At 40.1% G+C, this 21,442-nt stretch overlaps 1 long non-coding RNA gene across 1 annotated transcript in view; it reads right to left on the minus strand.

Annotated features, from left to right (window-relative positions):
• The window catches only part of LOC122559097, a 141,942-nt gene extending 120,789 nt beyond the window's left edge, over positions 1-21,153 (minus strand). Inside the window, exon 1 of the long non-coding RNA XR_006314345.1 lies at positions 20,741-21,153. This is a non-coding gene — a long non-coding RNA (uncharacterized LOC122559097). The remainder of the gene's footprint in view (positions 1-20,740) is intronic.
• Positions 21,154-21,442: the final 289 nt, after the last annotated feature.

Here is a 21,442-nt window from a genome sequence, read left to right on the forward strand (position 1 = left end):
GGGTGGGGACTAAATCAATATGGAGTTGGATGGGGAAATAAAGCACTGAATCCCCTGTGGTGCCCATCTCTCTCTCTAAAGGCATTGAGAGCATTGAATCAGCCCTTTAGTTCTCTTCCTCATTGTGCAACTCAACATCAATTAATGAATTAACAGCCATCACTCGCTTCCCTTCTCACCTTAGAATTTCTTTTAAAAACCAGGAAATGCATTTGTGTAATTTAAGATAGTAGGATTAATTCTTTTTTTCTGTTAGTGTGAGGATAGAAGCCCCCAGTGCTTGGCCTTGGAAACATCTTAGAGAGATTGTGACCAAAAGCTGGACCTTTTGGAAGGGGAGGGGTGTAAATGGACTCCTCTTCACATGACAAAAACAAAGAAGGGCCCTCCTCTCAGTGCTGTCATCTTTTGGATGAAATATCAAACTGAAGCCTCATCCGTTCTCTCAGGTAGATCTAAAAGGTATACCACTATGTCAAAGACCAGGGCAAACCAACTCTGGTGTCCTCACGCATAGTTATCCTTCAGTCAATGTCACCAAAATAAAACAAACATCGAGCTATTATCAAATTGATATTTCCATGCTTACAGCAGCACATCAGCAAGGTCTGCCCACAACGAAGATGGCACCTGAAAGCTGACAAAGCCAATGTTGGTGGACCTGGTGGAGACGGCAGAGAGGTGGCGTCGCAGGTGTCAGCTGACCCAGCGCACATGGTGAAGGTGGCAGAACAAAGATGGACTCTTTCAGCTTCATTGTTTCATTCTTAAAATATTCAAACGGCATTGGATTGTGGCCACAGTTGAAGCTTCTCACTGTGTTTTACTGTGTTGTTCATTATTGAGTACAAATGACAACTAATCAATATTCAAACTGCGCTCGATGTTGTGGTTGTTGTATTTCCTACATCACAGCAGTGACTGCACTTCAGGAAAACACTTCGCTGGTTTAAAGATCGAAGAATGTGGTGCTGGAAAAGCAAAGCAGGTCAGACAGCATCCGAGGAGCAGGAGAATCGATGTTTCGGGCATAAGCCCTTCATCAGAAACGAGGCTTGTGGGCCAAAGGGGCTGAGAGATAAATGGGAGGGGTGTAAGGCTTGGGGAAGGTAGCTGGAAATGCAATAGGTAAATGAAGGTGAGGGTGAAAGGGAAGATGGACAGGTAGGACTGTTCAAGAGGGCAATGCCAAGTTGATTCCAACCACACAATATCGATGTGGATTTCACCAGTTTCTCCATTTCCTCTCCTTATCCCAGTCCCAACCTTCCACCTTGGCACTGCCCTCTTAAACAGCCCTACCTGTCCATTTTCCTTCCCATCTATCTGCTCAACTCTCCTCTCAGACCTATCACTTTCACCTCCACCTTCACCTACCTATTGCATTTCCAGCTACCTTACCCCAGATCCACCCCCCTCTTATTTATTTCTTAGCCCCTTTGGCCACGCCCTCATTCCTGATGAAGAGCTTATGCCAAAACATTGATTCTTTTGCTCCTCGGATGCTGCCTGACCGGCTGTGCTTTTCCAGCAACACACTCTTCGACTCCGATCTCCAACATCTGCAGTCCTCACTTCCTACTGGTTAAAAGTGCTTTGGACATTCTGAAAAATGTTGTACAAATGCAAAGCTGTGTTTTTGTCTGGTAATGTAGTTCAACTAGTCACTGAATGACTATGGTGTTCAGCATGAACAAATGTGACTTGGTCAATCTCATTTCAGAAATGTTGCCTTGAAGAAAATTCATTGAACTCTATTAATAGGAATCAGATGTTCTTTGCCTCAGATTTTATCCACAAGAAACCATTTAATAGTCAGTGGGAACAAATAGGCAAATGAAGACAAAGTAACATCTTCCATACTTTGGGAAAATAAATCTTGGAAACCTTCAGCAAGGGTGGAGCTTTTACAATTAGTGGTAGGGCCTTGGGTAGTGTTATAGAACAAAGGAACCTAGGGATGCAGGTATATGATTTTTTAAAGTTTGCGTCACCTGTAGACTGGATGATTAAAAAAGGGTTTGGCACACTTGCCTTCGTTGCTCAGTCCTTTGAGTAGAGAGTTGGGAAGTCATGTTGGGCTTGTACAGGACATTGGTGAGGCTTCTTCTGAAATATTGTGTCCAGTTCTGGTCACCCAATTTTAAGAAGGATATTATTAAGCTGGAGGGGTTTCAAAAGAGATTTACCAGGATGTTGTCGGGTATGGAAGATTTGAGTTGTAAAGAAAGGCTGGATAGGTTGGGACTTTTATCATTGGAGCATAGGAAGTTGAGAGGTGACCTGAAAGAAGTTTATAAAATAATGACACGTACAGAAAGAATTGATGGTACTTGTCTTTTTCCCCCAAGGATGGTGAATTACAAGACTCGGGGGCACATTCTTAAGGTGAGAGGAGAGCAATTAAATAAGACATAAGGGACAATTTATTTTTACACAGAGGGCAGCTCGCATGTCGGCTGAACGTCCTGTGGAAGTGGTGGAAATGGATACAATTACAACATTTAAAAAGCATTTGGATGGATACATGAATGGAAAAGGTTTGGAGGGATATGGGTCAGGAGCAGGCAGATTGGACTAGTTTAGTTTGGGATTATGTTCAGTATGAACCAGTTGGACCAAAGGGTCTGTCTCCATGCTGTATGACTATGACTCTACGATGCATATATCCTGAATGATGGCCATGAAATGTTTGAATATAGCAACAGCCAGCTTTTAAACTTTACTTCTTAAACTGTGTAACTATCAGACTTGTAATTTATTTTATGCACTGTACCAAAACGAAACAGAAATGTGATTACAACAAATCCATGTAAAGCTATTATTGATGTTTCTCCCAAGAAAATGGAATTTTTCAGCTCTCTTCTTTTTTATTTAAGATTTGTGTTTCTGAGAAAAATAGATGAGCACCAACTGTATGTGCTGCAATGCCAACCAACATCACCTTGTGTTTGGGGTAGATTGTTGGCACTGACCTTCTTCCTTGGTTATTTCTAACAGAACAGTTGGTGTACTAAGAAGAATTAAGCAACTAATGAGTCTTACTGAAAAAGAGCCTCTGCTCTTAAAGAGCAGTTTTTTTTTTGCATGATATTATTCGGTTTCAAATTACTTCAGTAGGACAAGCATTGTTAGTCAATTAGGAGACGCGTGTATCAAGATCTTCAGACAGTGAGATCCTAAAATGTCTGTCTTTCCCCAAAAAATATCTTTTGACATCATTAGATTGGGTAGAGTTTAATGCAGTTGTCAACCCTAATACTCTCAGAACAATTGCCTCTTACCTCATCTCACTCCAAGCTTTATTTCCTCCAACCATCAGCATATATACATTCATATACATTAATACATTTGTCATTACCCAACTTCCCCCAAGTCTCTAACTTTGTACAGAAACATGGTCAAAGGTTTCACAATCCTTCCAGAATGCCTTCATTTTTGACTTGGAAGATTAGTAGGTCTTTGGCTTAAGGAATGTTAACCCTGAATCTGTTCTTGACCCAACATGGTCCATAGAAGTCTCTCCAATATTGGAAGACCTTTAATCTCTTGCTTGTCCTTCACTGCAGATGTCAGAAACCATGCACTTGGTTCTCTATCTGGTAAACCCTGTCTGTCCTGAATTTCATTCATGGAGGAACACTTCCCAGCTAAATCAGATAGTTGCCACATAATATTATCTAGGAGAATTTGAAGCACATTAATTTTTTTCTTAGAAGAAAGCTGCTTTGTTTAAACAAATATTTTTTGCACATCCTGGGTTTCTGGACCAGGTCATTTCTTCTTGACTGTGTCCTGAATCTGAGAATATTGACTGTTCCACCTTGAATCTTGCCCCCCATGGAATTATGTGCAGTCTAACTTACATCTGCATGTAAGCTCTTTACATCAACTTGTATATGAGGCTGCACACCTTCATTCATTCTGTACTTATGTTACAGGTTAATCCAACATTTCTATATTTTCAATCACACTCTGAGATTGCTGCTGATTCAACTCTGTTGCTGCTCCTGATAATTCTGCCTTGAAAGACAAAGGATTGAAACACTCCTGTTGAATTTGTCTTGTTTCATCAACTGATATCAAATTTGAATCTCCCAAAAAAATTGTTCGCCAGGTTGTATCAATGATTGAACAATTGCAGTTAAAGATTATAGGTTAAAGTGAGTTGTACTACTCATTCTTTTACTCTCCTGTATCAAGTTATCCTTCTCTTCTCAGGATTCTTGCCTGAATTTACCTGCTTTTCCAGCACACTTTGAATAGCGTATCCCAAAGTCAAATCTTCTTTGAACTGTAATAAATCTGACCAAGGTGCAACTATAATTCCAACAACGTCTCACACATATTTTCTATTTTCCATGCATCTGCCATGATCATTAGTAAACAGACCACTATGATTGCCTGGACACAAATCTTTGGTTCAATCTTGCCCTTGCAAGCATTTTGTTTGTTCTCAAATTAAAAGCAAAGTAACTGTCAATAGCTCAAAGAACTTAAATCACAAGTATCTGTGCTTTTTCATGTCTTGATTTTTTTGAATAAATTAGTCTTGTTACTTATTTATTAACTTGTGGTTTAGTGTCGAATTTGGAAACAATTCTATATCTCAAGCATTGTTTTCTCTAAAATGTCCAGCTCTGTCTTCTATATGGCCCACCTCCAAAATGAAATGCTACCAACCTGAATGAATTAAAAAAGGTCTCCTCCATTTCTAACTAATAAGATTAATTTGTTCTTCTTAAAGCAGTTTCTAAATAAAACATCTGCTGTACCTCATTGCTGCTTTAATCCTGGCTTTAAAGATTTTTAATCTTGCAGTGTATTGATGCTGCTATAATCTCTTTCCAGATAGATTCTTACTCCTTCCAAATTGCAATGTGTTTTTGTTTACCTGCCTTAAATGCGATGCTATAATCTTTAAAAGCAATGTTTTAACTTGGTGTGACTCATTGAGGATTTCCCATGTTTAGTACTCAAAGAGAAGTTTTATGCTTAACTGCATTCAAATGCATGATGTCCTACCTTTCACAATCTAATGAAAAATGTCTGTCCTTTACCAGTACATTCCAAAATCAAGCCTGGTGCCTTTGGCCTGAAATTTTCCCTGTCTAAACTGTAGCTTAAATGATGGATCTCCTGTTTTTATCCTAGCTTCAATAATCTTTTGGCTTTCTTCTTCTGTTAGACTTTGACTCTTGGCTTTTAAATTGCTCCTTTGTTGTCTTAATCCTGTCTTTGTGATGTTACTGGTGCTGCAACTACAGTTTAAATTGCTTCCATGGCTCTTGATTTCTCTTCATTATCTGCACCTCAGTGTCCACTTGCTCTGGTGGTAATACTTGTTCTGAGCCATAAGTATACCTTTTGACATGGCTGCTCACGATCTATCTATCTGTCTGTCTGTCTCTCACTCTCTCTCTCTGGGCTCCAGATCCACCTATTGTTTACTCCTGCTCCCCCATCCCATCTTCAGCAGTATACCAAACCTTTCCTTGCTACAAATCAGTTCTGAAGAAAGGTCGCTGGACCCGAAATGTTAATTCTGTTTTCCCTCCACAGATCCTGCTGAGTTCTTGCAGCAAAATGTTTTTGTTTCTGATTTCCAGTACCCACAGTTCCTTGGTTTCTTATTCTAATCATTCCTAAGTTTTACACATTTTGAATACAAATACAAGCCCTAGTATAACAAATCTTTCCATTTTGGATGTAATTGGCAACCCAAACATCAAGTCTGCTAACTTTGAGAACTTGCATTTTTATCCAAGTTCCCGCTTTCAAATTGCCAAATGGAAAATGTCATGAAGCAGAGCAACTGACAGTCTTAACATCTTATACTCCTTTCTAAAGGTGTCTAAATTAATTTTTTTTCTTGACGTATTGAAGTTCAGGAGCCAAACATGGCTGTTATAGTACAGCTGAAAATAGATTATTGCTAAAATTAAACATTTTAAATCAGCTTTTAGTTCACCATTGAGTAATCTTGTTTTAAATAATTAAAATATCATTGTAATTAATTACCTTTAAAACATACATTTTAGGCTCCTTACATCAAAAACGTGCCTTTTTTTAAGATTATCTCAGAGAAAAGTCACTTTGTCGGAAAGTCGCCAGGGTGATTAATTCACCCTGGAGCACAGCCTAGTTTTGTAGGTTGGATTCCTGGCTCAAAAAGTCAGAAACTCTATTTGCATTGGATAATGCTTTTGCTTGAAATTTCCCAATCTTTCCAAGTTAAGTTTGGGTAAATGGTGCTGCTAATAAGCAAAAAACTAGGACAATGTACATATATCTTAACAGAGATGGCGCAAGATCATTCATGCAATTTCATAACCAACCATAACTTAAATAATCATACTTAAAATATTAAGCTTTAAAAAAGGTCTTTGTGTTTTGATATATTGTTACAGACCAAACCAAAAGGTATTAAGAAGGTAGCCTAGATCCTAACCTTTCCTTATTTTAAAAATAAATATGAGGTGCAGTGTTCCAGATGCAATTTGATTGGTCAAGCTACTTGATGTTAAACAATACACAATTTAGTTAAACACGATACTTAAACTGCAACAAAAAGAAAAAATCAATTTGAATAACTTAACAGACTAATAGATACAGTAACTATTAGTAATCAATTGTTCCAATATAGTAACATCCCATGAGTACATGTTTGGCAAAAGGCAAATTTGGAAAACAGATTTGTCTCACATGCAGTCCAGCACACAAGAAGAGAAGCCCCCAGCTTTGGCTGTAGTCAAGAGAGGGGAAAATAGCTTCCACTTCCAAGATCCCCAACAGCAATTGCTGCTGAAAAACTATAAATCCCTGGTTCTGTGTGTGTGGGGGGAGGGGGTGTGTGTGGAACTTGACCACACACATTCAGGATGCTTCTATTGTTCCAGCCTTTTGAAAATAAAACACCCAAAGCTTCAAAAGTTGTTTATCTTCTCATAGACCACTCGGTGCCTGTCCCCCAGTCTCTCTCTAAAAGAAACCAGGACAAAGCACACTTCTTAAAGGGTCAGCTTCATCAAATATTTTATTTATTCATAAAACAAACTTCTGTTTAATAACATTTGCTTTCATGAAATTTGGCACATTTACTCTAAATATTTAATAACTAATTTAAGATTGTGAACTACAGGTCAGCCAGCCAGGACTGGACTACTGGGAATGACCATCAATTCTGATAAGACTTGGAGTGAAACAAACAAGACCTTAAGTAATAACTTTCCTACAGAGATATCTCTGTCCGCTGAGTTTGTTTTGCATTATTTTTTATCTCCCCAGTTTTCAGTCTGGGGTTCTTGAATGCTGGACTATTTACAGAGGATCATATAATATCCTCAATGTCAACAAGTTTCAGCCCATTAGATTTCAATGTTTTTCCATATTTCCTAACTTGCACATGGGTAGTCTTATTTGGATATTGCTCTAAGAACAATCAGCACTCAGAAAGAAAACATTTTCATCATCTTCCTTTATTTGGACAACTAATCAGGTGTTGAATTGATACTATATGGGTCCAGGCTGATTATTGGTTTGCCACTTGGTATTCCACTCTTTACCATACTTCCACTCAACTCTTGACTCCACCTGGCCTTGTCTGACCAGAACCACCCACAGCTCAATCCAAAGAACAAAGAGAATAAAGAAAATTTACAGCCCAGGAACAGGCCCTTCGGCCCTCCAAGCCTGAGCCAATCCAAATCCACTGTCTAAACCTATCGCCCAATTCCCAAGGATAGGTATCCCTCTGCTCTCTACCTACACATGCATTGTCCAAATGCACCTTAAATGAATCTGCTGTGCCTGCCTCTACCATCTGTGTAAAGTACTTTCCATGTGTAACCCCCTTAAAATCCAGCAATATTTGAAATCTGGCACAACCCCAGTCCCAAGTGTGCTGAAATTGAGATAGTGTACCTGTTTGAGCACATTACATTCTTTTGAGGTCTGCTGCCATAATTATCCGCAATATTTCAGCTATGGAACCCTTGATTTATAAAGCTTTTGCATTTTATATTTATAAGACCAAGTAACTTTTTTTTTTAAACCACTGAAATAACTTGCCCTCTTACCTTTAAGGATATGTCTGCCTGAAATCCAAGGTATTTGTAGTTTTCAACATCATGCCATTGATAGTCAGCTATGTTTCTATATAAGCTCAATCAAAATGCATCACTTTACACTTTTTCACATTCAGCTTTATCTTCTAAGTTTCTGATGATTTAGCTGCCCTGAAGACCACAACTATCTTCATCACAATCCATTACATTTCAAGTTTTATATCAACTGGAAACTTCAAAATACTGATCCCTACTCTGGAGTCTAGGACTGTTTGGCAAAAAAAAAGTAATGGGCCCAAGACGGTGTCTTGAGGAATACCACATAAACCAACTTCCACATGAAAATGTTTATCCACCATCCTTGGGTTTCTGGGACTGAGTCAATTCCATAGGTATAATGCCACTTTCACTGTAATTCAATGAACTTCTTTTTTAAATGAGCCTCCAAATGACATTTTGTCGATGTCAACTCAAAGTCCATACAAGAAAAGCTACTACACCACTTTAAAAAAATCGTTCAGAGGAAGGTAGGGGTGAGCTGCCTTCACGAAGTGTTGGAGTCCATTTGGTCGAGGTAGATCCATGATGCTTTGGGGGAAGAGCTCGAGAATTTTGACCTCATAACTCTACAGAGGCGGCTATATTTTTCCAAACCAGGAGGTGAATGGCTTGGTTGGGAGAATTTGGAGGTGGTTGTTTTCCCATTTTGTCTGTTGTCTTTTTCTTATAGATGTCAGTGGTTATGGGTTTGGAAGGTGCTGTCTAAGTATCATTGGTGAATTTCTGCACACACTGCTGTTATTGAGTGTTGTTTGTGAAGGGAATCAACATTTGAAGATTTGGTGCCAAACAAATGGGCTGCTTTGTCCTGGATGGTATGAATTTTCGACTGTTGTTGGAACTACACTCATCCAGAAAAATGGGGAGTATTCCATCATGCTCTTGACCTATATCTTCTAGTTGATGGACAGGCATTGGCAATCAGGAGGCAGGTTACTCATTGTAAGATTCCTAACCTCTGACCTGCTCATCTAGCAGCAATATTTTTAATGTTTTGATCACAACTAATGTTATCACTAGAAGGTCAGACAGCAGACTGAAATCTAATTTTATAAATCATATCCCTTTGTTTTGGTTTTAAGAAAGGATTAGCACGTTGAAACACATTCAGTAGCGTTGCATATTTGGGCAGCATAGTGGCTCAGTGGTTAACACTGCTACCTCAGTGTCAAGGACCTGGGTTCAATTCCTGCTCAGGTGACTATCTGTGTAGAATTTGCACATTCTCCCTGTGTCTGCATGGATTTCCTGTGGGTGTTCCAGTTTCCTCCCACAGTCCAAAGATGTGCATGTTGGGTAATATTGGCCATGCTAAGTTGCCCATAGTGTTCAGTGATATGTAGGTGAAGTGCATTAGTCAGGGGAAATGTAATAGGGTAGGGGAATGGGTCTGGGTGGGATACTCTTCTAAGGGTCAGTGTGGACTTATTGGGCTGAATGGCCTGTTTCCATACTGTTGGGATTCTATTTTATGATTTTTCACTTTAATAATAAAACAGAAACTTCTTAACAAAATAAATTAAGGTGAAATACAATTTTAAAAATCTATTTATTGCAAAAATTCAAAGACATTACTCACATGGCGAAAAATAATCTCATTAACCTGAAAACTTTCCTTTAAAATTTGAAAAAGGAAATAACTGTTGTACAGTACTTTAACAACATCCCTGTTACAGTACCCAACAACACATAATACTCACACCCGAGTTCCTGTCTCTAACATCTCACTAGGTTTACATTGCTTGAGGCTTTAAGTTATAGACTACAACTCCAGATAGCTTCTTCTTGGAGTTACTCATACGACTGAGCTAAAAGCTCCCAGTTAAGCACTTAAGGAACCTCTTCAGAGCATTATATGAACACAGAAATGGGAGAAGGCCATTCAGCCTCTTGAGCTTGCTCCACCATTCAACTGCATCATGACTGATTTATGCCCTAACTCCATATACCTGCCAAAACAAAAATTTATCTGATTTAAAATTAATAACTGATATCAGAAAGGTCATTGAAGAAGTAGAGGGAAGTTTTCTGATCATAGACACTACCCTGAGTAACTCTGGCAATGATGTCCTACAGGTGCAATGACTGATTTCCAACAAGCACAACAGTATTCCTCCTGTGCGAGGTATGACTCCAACCAGTGGAAAGCTCCCCCAATCTCTGATTACTACTGACTCTAAATTTGCAAAAGACCCTGGATGTATCATAGGGTCAAATTCTGTCTCAACGGGCCGTTACTCTCACTTCTCCAGTGGAGTTCAGGTATTTTGTCCATGTTTGTAATGAGGTCAGAAGCCAAGTGATTCTGGTAGAACCCAAACTGAGGTTGGTGAGCAGGTTGTTGCTAACCAAGGGTTGCTTGACACTAATGACCCCATGTATCACTTTACCAATGATCGAGAGTAGACTGACGAAGCAATAATTGGCTTGGATGAATTTGTTTTTTTCTATGTACAAGACACACCTGAGCAATTTTCAACATATTCTAGTAGATGTCAGCGTTACAGCTGTACCAGCTATGGATGCAGCAACTTCGGGAACACAAGTTTTTGTACTATTGCCCCAATGTTGTCAGAGGTTATAGCCTTAGCAGCTTCCAGCTCTTCAATGATTTCACATGGAGTGAATTGAATTGTCTGAAGATTGGTACCTGTGATGCTGGTGACCTCCAGAGGAGGCCAAAATGAATCATCCGGTCCAAACCTGTCAATGAAGATTGTTACGAATGCTTCAGTATTATCTTTTGCACTAACGCTCTGGGATCCTCCATCATTGAGGATAGGGATATTTGCAGAGCCGCTTATTCCAGTGAGTTGTTTAATTGTCCACTACCATTCACAACTGGTTGTGTTGGGACTGCAGAGCTTAGATTTGATCCTCTGATTGTAGAATTACTTGAACAACCTTCTTCGTAACCTCAAAGCATTTAAACAAGTTAATCAGGTATGACTTGTCTTTAAAAATGTATGCTGTCACACCATGCTTAAGCCATGCCTTTCAAAACAAAAGTTTACTTTGTCCTTGCTCATATTTCCAATAGATCTTCATGGCTATTTTGGACTAACTGGCCTGTGCTTTTCCATTTTATCCCTCTTCCCTTTCATGAATAGTGGCATAACAATTGTCAATTCTAGTTTTCCAACACTACTGTTGCATTCAACAACAAATGTCTCCAATACTTCCTTTGTTTCGACCTTTACTTCTTTTCAGCAACCTAGATACATTCCATACAACCAGGTTACTTACCAACCTTCAGTCGTGGTATATATTTAATATGTTCACCAATTACCAAACATTACCTTCATACAGCATAGAACCATGCCTTTCAACCCACCATTTCTATCTATCAAACCACACAGATCCCGTCAACCTACACAGGGCTCACCGTCTACTATGCCCTGGCATTTTAAGTATTCATCCAGATGTTGCTTCAATGTTGAAAGTGCCCACCTCATCATGCTCTCAAGAAGCAGATTCCACATACCCACCCTACCATGGTTGAAAAAAAATAGTTCTCAGATCTCCTTTAAACCACTTGCTCCTTGTCTTAAAATTATGCCCTCTGGTCTTGAACATGTCTGCCATTGGGAAGAGATTTGCATTATCTACTCTGTTTATTCATCTCATAATTTTGTACACCTCAAATCTCGGCCTCCTTGCTCCAAGGAATACAAATCCACCCTTTCCAGCCTCTCCTCATAACCATCTTGGAGAGTCTCCTTTGCACCCTCTCCACTGAAATCACACCCTTCCAGTAGTGTGACGACCTGAGCTGTATATAGTATTCCAGCTGTAGCCTAACCAGGGTTTTATAAAAGTTGTAACAAGAATACCTTGCTCATATAGAGACCGTGTACCGACTAATGAAGACAAACATCCTCAATGTCTTCTTCACCATCCTATCTATCTGTACAGACACCTTCAGGGATCTAATAACTTATATATCAACGTTCCTTTATTCCTCAGTATTCAGTACTCAGAGATCTATTATTCTTTATGCATATCCTTCCCTTCACAGATCTCGCAAAATGCATCATCTCACACTTAGCACGATTAAATTCCATCTGCCATTGCTCTGCACAATTTACCAGCTGATCAATATTAGACTGTAGCCTTAGACCATCCTCCTCACTATCACCAGTTTTTGTGTCATCTGCAAATTTACTAATTATACCTTCTTTATTCACATCGAAGTCATTAATAAACAGTAAGTGTCCCACCGCCAATCCTGTGGTACAACACTGGTCACAGGCTTCAAGTCACAAAAACAACCCTCAACCATCACGCTTTTGCCTCCTATATGCAAGCTAATTTTGGACGAAGTTTGCCAAATTGCCTTTGATCCCAATCATCTCACACTTAGCACGATTAAATTCCATCTGCCATTGCTCTGCACAATTTACCAGCTGATCAATATTAGACTGTAGCCTTAGACCATCCTCCTCACTATCACCAGTTTTTGTGTCATCTGCAAATTTACTAATTATACCTTCTTTATTCACATCGAAGTCATTAATAAACAGTAAGTGTCCCACCGCCAATCCTGTGGTACAACACTGGTCACAGGCTTCAAGTCACAAAAACAACCCTCAACCATCATGCTTTTGCCTCCTATATGCAAGCTAATTTTGGACGAAGTTTGCCTTTGATCCCATAGACTCTTACCTTTTGAACTAGTGTTCCATGTGGGACTTTGTCAAAAGCCTTAGTGAAGTCTATGAGGAGAAAGTGAGGTCTGCAGATGCTGGAGATCAGAGCTGAAAATGTGTTGCTGGAAAAGCGCAGCAGGTCAGGCAGCATCCAGGGAACAGGAGAATCGACGTTTCGGGCATAAGCCTGAAGAAGGGCTTATGCCTGAAACGTCGATTCTCCTGTTCCCTGGATGCTGCCTGACCTGCTGCGCTTTTCCAGCAACACATTTTCAGTTAGTGAAGTCTATGTAAACCACAACAACTGCACTACCCTCATTAATATATTTAGTCACCTTTTCAAAAATCTTAATTGAATTACTCAGACAGGATCTCCCTCTAACAAATCTATGCTGACTATCCCTGATCAATCAGTGCCTTTCCAAATATTGATTAATCCTTCAAACGTTCTTTCAACAATTTTCAACAACTATCTGTATTGTAATTACATGGCCTATTCCTGCTGCCCTGCTTGAACTAAGGTCCCACATTAGCTATCCTCCAGTCCTCTATACTTACAATTCAACTGGCTATTTTTAGCATTTCAGAATCCCGGAAGTTTCCTATCCCACACCACCAGTCACACTCCTCCAAATTGTTTCTCTTCAGCTACCCAACTAACTCTTAAAACCAATAATTTTTTTTTGGCATTTTACTATATAGTTGCCACTTCTTACATTAAATCATTAAAACTAAGTGGCCTTCTCATCCTCCCTTTAATAAATTTAAAGTGAAGCCTTTGTGGAAACCTGTGAATACATACAACTTGCTCAGGTGTGTCCACCTCCTTTAAGTGTAGAAAGAAAACTCAGTGAATGACTCAAATCTTTGCACAAAAATGCATAGACTGTTGCATGATTGAACATATATGCATGACATGAACAACTGTTTCCACAAACTTGTATACTATCAAAACACTGTCAATCTTATGCAGCTTTCAACTGAAATTTCCTGCCCAGGGTTGAATATTCTGAAGATAATATTGTTCAAGATTCAATTTCAGAGATAACATGTTAATGTTTATTTCACGCAAGAAACGATTTTTAAAAAGGGATGTGAAAATTGCACCGCCTGTCACAGATGATACAAGTATGTGTCGTTATTGGACAGGTATTTCCAATGCATGATTAAATTGAAGAACTATAAATGCTGGAGGAAAGATCACAGAAGTGCTTCACAGGAGGCTCCCAAGCACTGAGGATGTCACCTAGACAGGGGACGAAATGTCTGCAACACAAATTTCCAGCTCGGCGAACAGAACCACAACAATGAAGTCTACAGGAAATCTAATGCAGATTAAATATACATCCGTCACTCTTATTCAATTGTTCTTTCCCTTCCCACCCCTCCCACCCCAGCTTATGTCAATAAATAGTAGCTATAAGAGTGAGCAGTAAAGAGGAAACATGCTGTCTGGTGTATTAGCACATTTTGACACTGAGTAATAGAATTAATTATGAAATGTGTTTTGATTTATTTGCTCTTATAAGCCAAGCATCCAAAACTGGCATGATTAAAAAAAAGTGCCAAGGCATTTTCACCCTTCAACTTAATGCCTCACAAACCTTATCGAGTTCTTTGAGGATGTGACTAGAAAGGTTGATGAGGGTCGAGCTAATGGATAGAGATAGAGGAAGCTGATGTGCTGAGAATTTTGTCAAACAGTAAGATTGACAAGTCTCCAGGCCCAGACCAGATTTGTCCTCGGCTGTTTTGGGAAACGAGAAATGCAATTGATTCACCACTTGCGAAGAACTTTGCATCCTCGCTTTCCACTGGAGTCGTACCTGAGGACTGGAGAGAGTCAAAAGTAATTCCTCTCTTCAAGAAAGGAAATAGGTCGAATTTGAAAGCTGAGTACAGGATTAAGGATAGGATTCTTGGCAGTGCAGAGGAACAGAGGGAGCTTGGTGTACAGATACATAGATCCCTTAAAATGGCCAGGAGAAAGTGAGGTCTGCAGATGGTGGAGATCAGAGCTGAAAATGTGTTGCTGGAAAAGCGCAGCAGGTCAGGCAGCAGCCAGGGAACAGGAGAATCGACGTTTCGGGCATAAGCCCTTCTTCAGGAAGAAGGGTTTATGCCCAAACGTCGATTCTCCTGTTCCTTGGATGCTGCCTGACCTGCTGCACTTTTCCAGCAACACATTTTCAGCCCTTAAAATGGCCACCCAAGTGGACAGGGTTGTTAAGAAAGCATATGGTGTTTTGGCTTTCATTAACAGGGGGATTGAGTTTAAGAGTCGTGAGATCTTTTTTCAGCTCTATAAAACTTTGGTTAGACCACACTTGGAATACTGCGTCCAGTTCTGGTCGCCCTACTATAGGAAAGATGTGGATGCTTTGGAGAGGGTTTAGAGGAGGTTTACCAGGATGCTGCCTGGACTGGAGGCTTATCTCATGAAGGGAAGTTGACTGAGCTCGGACTTTTTTCATTGGAGAAAAGGAGAAGGAGAGGGGACCTAATTGAGGTATACAAGATAATGAGAGGCATAGATAGAGTCAATAGCCAGAGACTATTTCCCAGGGCAGAAATGGATAACATGAGGGGTCATAGTTTTAAACTGGTTGGAGGAAAGTTTAGAGGGGATGTCAGAGGCGGGTTCTTTACACAGAGTTGTAAGAGCATGGAATGCATTGCCAGCAGTTGTGGAAGCAAGGTCGTCGGGGACATTTAAGAGACTGCTGGGACATGCATATGGTCACAGAAATTTGAGGGTGCATACATGAGGATCAGTGGTCGGCACAACATCGTGGGCTGAAGGGCCTGTTCTGTGCTGTACTGTTCTATGTTCTATGTTCTAACTTAATGCTCTCGCAAAATAAACCAACAATAAAAATTCTACTGAAAAGGTTTAACCAATGAAAAGTTTTAAATTGTCACTAATCATAAGTTTAACATTTGGCCAATTATAGCAAACATCCACAGAAAGACATAGTATTTCCAATATTTTACAAGTAAAGAACTCACTTCTGAAATTTCAAAACTCTATTTACTTTTCTTAAATGCAACTTGAACAGCAGAACTTTCCAGTTTCCGCTGTCCCACCGTGCAACTCCAACTCAGTATTTCTGCCAATAAGACAGCCAAAAATCATGGAATAAAGCTGGAGTCATTGCCACTAGCAAACTTCGAGAGTTCAAACTACACTAAATGTCTGACAAAGGCCTACATTTTAAAACTTTTTTCAAAGAGATCTTTGTATTCTTATATATTTGAATGTGAAAAGTAATTTTCAGGCATTGGCACTTTCTTTTTGCACAACAGAAGTTTGAGAGCTGGCTGAAAGATGGCACATGCACCTCACTGGAGTTTTAAACTGAAAGACTAAGTTAGCAAAGACAACTTGCTGGCTGGGTCGCAGGAAAGGAAAACAAAACATTAAACAAAAACAAGTTCGAATTTGCTTGTTAGTGGAAATCCAAACTTTTCTTTTCATAGTTCTGAAGTTAAGGGCCAGGAAACCTTGTTTGCAGTAGCTGGCTCAATTATTAGAAGTTTTATTTTCATGAACAAGACATCTAATGTGAATGGATTTAAATCAATCCACAGGACCAGAATCCACCACTGTTCAACATCACATTCTGGTAAAGAACAACCTGGTGATAATTCCTCACCACAGAATTATGTGGGAAAAAACCATCAACATTATCCAGGAGCGAGACTCCACAAACTGCCCACTGTCACCACAAACTAAGTGATATATCCACTGGGAATTTGGGTACTGCAGACCTTCTTTAACCATACTTCATTATTCTCACCACCAAAGATTCAAAAGAAACATTAACTATGTAAGCAAACAAACAGTACATGTGCAGAAATCTATGTCCTTTCTAAAGGATGATAATTTTCATTGCCCACTGCATATGTTAGGTACTAATGCATGTGCAAGAATATGTTTCAGTTTATAACCTACCTTCCCGTGTACATATGTGCAAGAAACCGTCTAATATTCAATGTCAGCTCAGAGATTTTAAGAGTAGATAAGGGCATTGTCTCAGAATGGAGACGTCTGATGAAGGTGGAAGAAGCAGGAGGGCAATTTTATTTCTCAATTTAAATGCATTCAAGTAGCAGGGCCAGTGAAGCAGAATCACAAAACCTGCTAGATAAAGGATAAAGGATAATGAGCAGAAATAAATGACAAGGAGTCAAGGAGAATAGGGAGAAAAAGAGATTAAATTTCAACCAGTTCGGGTGAAGTATGGAGAAATAATGGAAAAAGTACAAACATACTTGTAGATAATTCTCACCATTAAATCCTTTGCCAGGAAAACATGCTTGTCCTGACACACACAGTGAGCATATTCTAATGCTATTTTTTAAATTAGCACAAGATTTGAAAGATTGTTTTGAAGAATGTATTTAGCCTAGGAAGATAGACTTTTCCCTGCAACTAACAATCTAACTGGCTAAAAATCCTTAATTTAAATATAACGCTGTGAATAATAGAAACATGACAATTTTTAAAAAGCTTGAAATCAACTTCAGAACACATTATAAGAAAAGTGACAAATTTTAACATTACTGACATATACCCCTCAATAGAAACGGTGATAGGTCAAAAAAATAGAAAAATCATTAACAAACCTTTGTGTTTTTATTTCTTTTTGTTAAGAATCTAAATTGCCTCAGGTTTTGACAAATATTTCAACTGAACACATTTGATGTTTAAATTTGCATATATATTAGAATAGTATTTAGATGCATCTCAAAAGCAGTTATGTTGGATAGGATTTGCAATGCTTACTTCAAGAAGTATGAAGAATCAACTATTTGTTGAAGTCAAGTGCTCCGGGGGGAAAGCAGGAAAGGTAAAATTGATACCACAATCAGATCAGCAACAGTCTTCCTAAATGGTGGAGGAGCCGAATGCTGCATCTAGGTCATTTGTGTCTTCATAGCATTTGCCCCATTAGCCATATTAAACAGATATTGTGGCCTAATAACCAACCATTTTTGTGCTCATACTGTTTAGAGACTTTTAAAAACTTGTTCCAATAATGATAACTGTGGACTTTTGAATGTTAACTTCCATCAGATTGTTCGTGAACAAAATTGGCTTTTATAAAGAAACATGGACCCGAAATAATGGCAATGATTACCTGACCACAGAATGAGGCAAACCGTGTGAGACCTATGTAGAGTAAACAAACTATCTGCACTGAAACTACCACTTTCAATCGAAGCATGTTGAAACCAGGCAACTGATGTATGAAATTTGCATCACCTATTCTGTTAATACCTTGAGAATTTCACACATGGGGAGCTGAAAAGCTCACTTACCAGTTAGTGAGCTTGGAACAGTGAAGAAGCCAGACTCATGAATGCATACTGAACAAGATTTCAAAAGTTGTTTTTGAGCAACAGATAAGAGAGAAGGAGAACTGACTGGTAACAGCCAAAATTGAAAGACTCTTGTTGTCTCTCTCTGTGCCTCTCTGCATCTCAAAAATAGCACTCAATGAAAAAAACATATGAGGAAAATAACCATTCACTAAGAATTCAGAAAGCTATCAACACATTCTGTGGCTGCTAAGAATATCAATTGCCCACAGGTTCAAACCTCAAGCACCTCAGTACTGTAAGGACTTTTACATTATGTAGCTTTTATTCTTCCTGTCTGTGACAGACTATTTCCCTTTTAAAGGATGCAAACATGATATGAGAGAGAAAAAAATTGTTCACACAGTGAATGGTTAGAGTATAGAATGCATTCCCTAGCAATGAACTGAAGGCAAGTTCAATTGAGGCATTCCAGAGGGCATTGGATGACAATCTGAATTGGAATGGTGTGCAGATTTATGGGGGAAAAGGCAAGAGATTGGCAGTACAAAATAGGACTGGTACAGGTATGATGGGCCAAATGGGCTTTCTGCACCATTACAATTCTGTAATACTGTATGTATTAACTGAGTCAGTGCGTGTTTTTTGTGGCGTTTGGGGAGGAGCTTAATAGGTACTATTATTCGTTCTTTCACTCAAGAAATTTGCTTGAGCTTTTAATTGGCTTCTCCATTTTCATCAAGTTCATAGCATCTTCCATTGTGGTGCGGTACAGCTGCCTAGTAAACGAAACGGAGAAATTGTTGTAACCGACCGAGGGATTTAAAAGGGAATGAACCCTTCAACCTGGTTAACTGCTTAAAATAATTAAGACTTTAAATAATCTCACCTTGTCCAAAACTGAATTGTAAATTTAGCAGTGATTTGCAGGGGGAGAAAGAAAGATGTAAAGGGAGGCAAGTGTTGAATGCTAGGTTGCTATGCAACAAACTGCTCACTTGCATTCGTGCAGCGTTCAGATGGGGCGCTTCAATAAGCTCTGGTGCACTTTTGATTCTCCTGCTGTTCTGGTGTTTCTGAGACACAACTGTGTGGCCTGGACAGGCAATATCCAAGCCGAGAGAGTGGACTGATAGGAGTCTGGGTGACACTAAACATCACAACAAGGGAGGGTCAGCATGGCTCTCTGAAATTCAACAGTGCACACAACAACTGCTCACCGTGCAATTAAACACTGGGAGCCTCTTTCATATCAAAAACAAACAAACCTTCCTTTTTGACCTCATTTTCGATCATGTGTGCCTGAATCCATGGGGGGGGGGGGGGTAGCTGAATTGCTCCCATCTCAAACCTTAACGATCTGTCTGAGCACAATAATAGTCAATAACAAAAGAAAACGAGCGAGAGGGTGATCTGGTCTGGCCAGCTGTTGACTGTTAGCGACCGGTTCAGCTCTCAGCAGCAGGTGGGTAGGTACGAGCCGACTCCAGCCTGAGGAACAGCAGGTCAGAAAGTTTCCCAGCTCCATTTCACCGTCACACGGCGTTGCGTTTAAACGAGGATTTCAACTGCTTTGAAAAAAAAATAATGAACCATCGCCCCCAGTCTGCTGACAGACCAGCAGCAACCGCCTCCTGTACATATCAATCCAATGCTCACCATGCTGTGTAGACATTGCAGAGCGGTGGGGGCAAAAGAGATGGGTACACGCCCCTTTCAGATAATAAACCTTACCTTGTAACCGCTGTCTGCACACATCCACACCACTCCGAATGTGGGTGGTGTGGGCTCTCTCCGACAGTTTGCGAAGAAAACAAATCAATCAGTGGCTTGAGAGGGGTGCCCACAGAGAGAGAGAAAGAAAAAATAGGGAGAGCCAGGAAGAAAATGATCTAAATAGCTCCACTCTGCTGCCAACCAGCGAAAGACTCATCTGTTCTCTCCGGGCTGGACAAAGAGAGGGGGCGACCTCGCCGTGACTCGAATCGTTGGCCACTGCCAGTTATTTGCAGGAATCCATGACAACATGCCAAAAAAAAACAGCGAAAAGGCTTCAGGAGTATCTCGATAAACGGGGGTGTTTAGATTTGACGCAGCCAAAAGCAAAGCAAGCAAGAGAATTGCAATTGGAGTGGCAGCATTAAATTAGTTAAAACCCATGCCAAATACCCAATACTGGTGTCACGTCTTTCTTTTGAGATAAATCTGGCACGGTCAACTGGAATTTTAACCCCGTGTAACACAAGCAAAACCGCAGACCTTTCGGCCCTTGCAATCACACCTATTCCTCTTCCAACCCCGGGTTTCCTCGCTGCGCTATTCACAGGCACCACAGCAAATATCACAGTTTTTAAACAATATTCGCAAAACACGCGGCGACGGCTTTTCTTTAACAAAAACAAATCTTCCGAGGATGCATTTCACACCCAAGCATAAGTATAACAGCCGCGTTTTAGGTTTTAAGGAGAGATTGGGGGGGGGTGAAAAAAAATCAAGGTTCTTGCATTCATCAGGTAAAGAAAACAAGTGTCGCTTTATCTGCTCTCACTGCATCCCAAGTCTACACAAGCAGCTAATAATAGGCGGTGTGTAATTTTAAGTATATTCTAACGGGGTTTTTTTGTTGTTGTTTGCACCAACCTGTGAGACAGTTCAGCAGCAACCCATCCTCACGCTGTCAAATTCCGCTCTGCCAAGGCATACAGGCTTGCACGTCAGGGAGGTGTCAGGCAAGGCTGGGCGTGTCCTGAAGGGGACTTGATCTTCGGTCATTTAACCTCGAGTCCTGTCCGAGCCCTGGCACACACCCACCCACACACACACACACACGGTCAGCTTGTTAACTCCCCTCTCGGTCTATTACCAGCGGGAAACCACAACTCATACTCTTCCCGCTGGCAGCTGTCCTCTCCAATTCCCCTACACTAAAAGAAAACTATTATAATCCCATTTTGTAACCCTCTTTGATGAGATTTCTCGTTTTTTTATTAAACGCGGTCTGATCTCTGCAACTGCGTGCCATGATGTTGAGCTTCCCAGCCACCAGTCACCAGGACTGTACTTCCATCAGCCCAGCTTGTTCTATTCCAGTGAACCCAATCCACTTTCTGTACCACATATAGCCCCTTCCTAGTGTACCCCTTCCATATACAAGCATCTCTCCACGTCAGTGACTCAACCATTACCCCATCCACACCTATTTCATGGGGCAAAAACAAACATTTCGTTCTTTCCTCGTGAACGGTTCCCGCATGTACCATGGGAATTCAACAGCCGTCATTTCTTCCCTTCAACCTCCACACTTTAGCCCCCTTCAAGTTTAATTATCTCACTTTTACTGGT

This window comes from Chiloscyllium plagiosum, chromosome 18 (genome assembly GCF_004010195.1).
Source record: "Chiloscyllium plagiosum isolate BGI_BamShark_2017 chromosome 18, ASM401019v2, whole genome shotgun sequence".
Classification (NCBI taxonomy): domain Eukaryota; kingdom Metazoa; phylum Chordata; class Chondrichthyes; order Orectolobiformes; family Hemiscylliidae; genus Chiloscyllium; species Chiloscyllium plagiosum.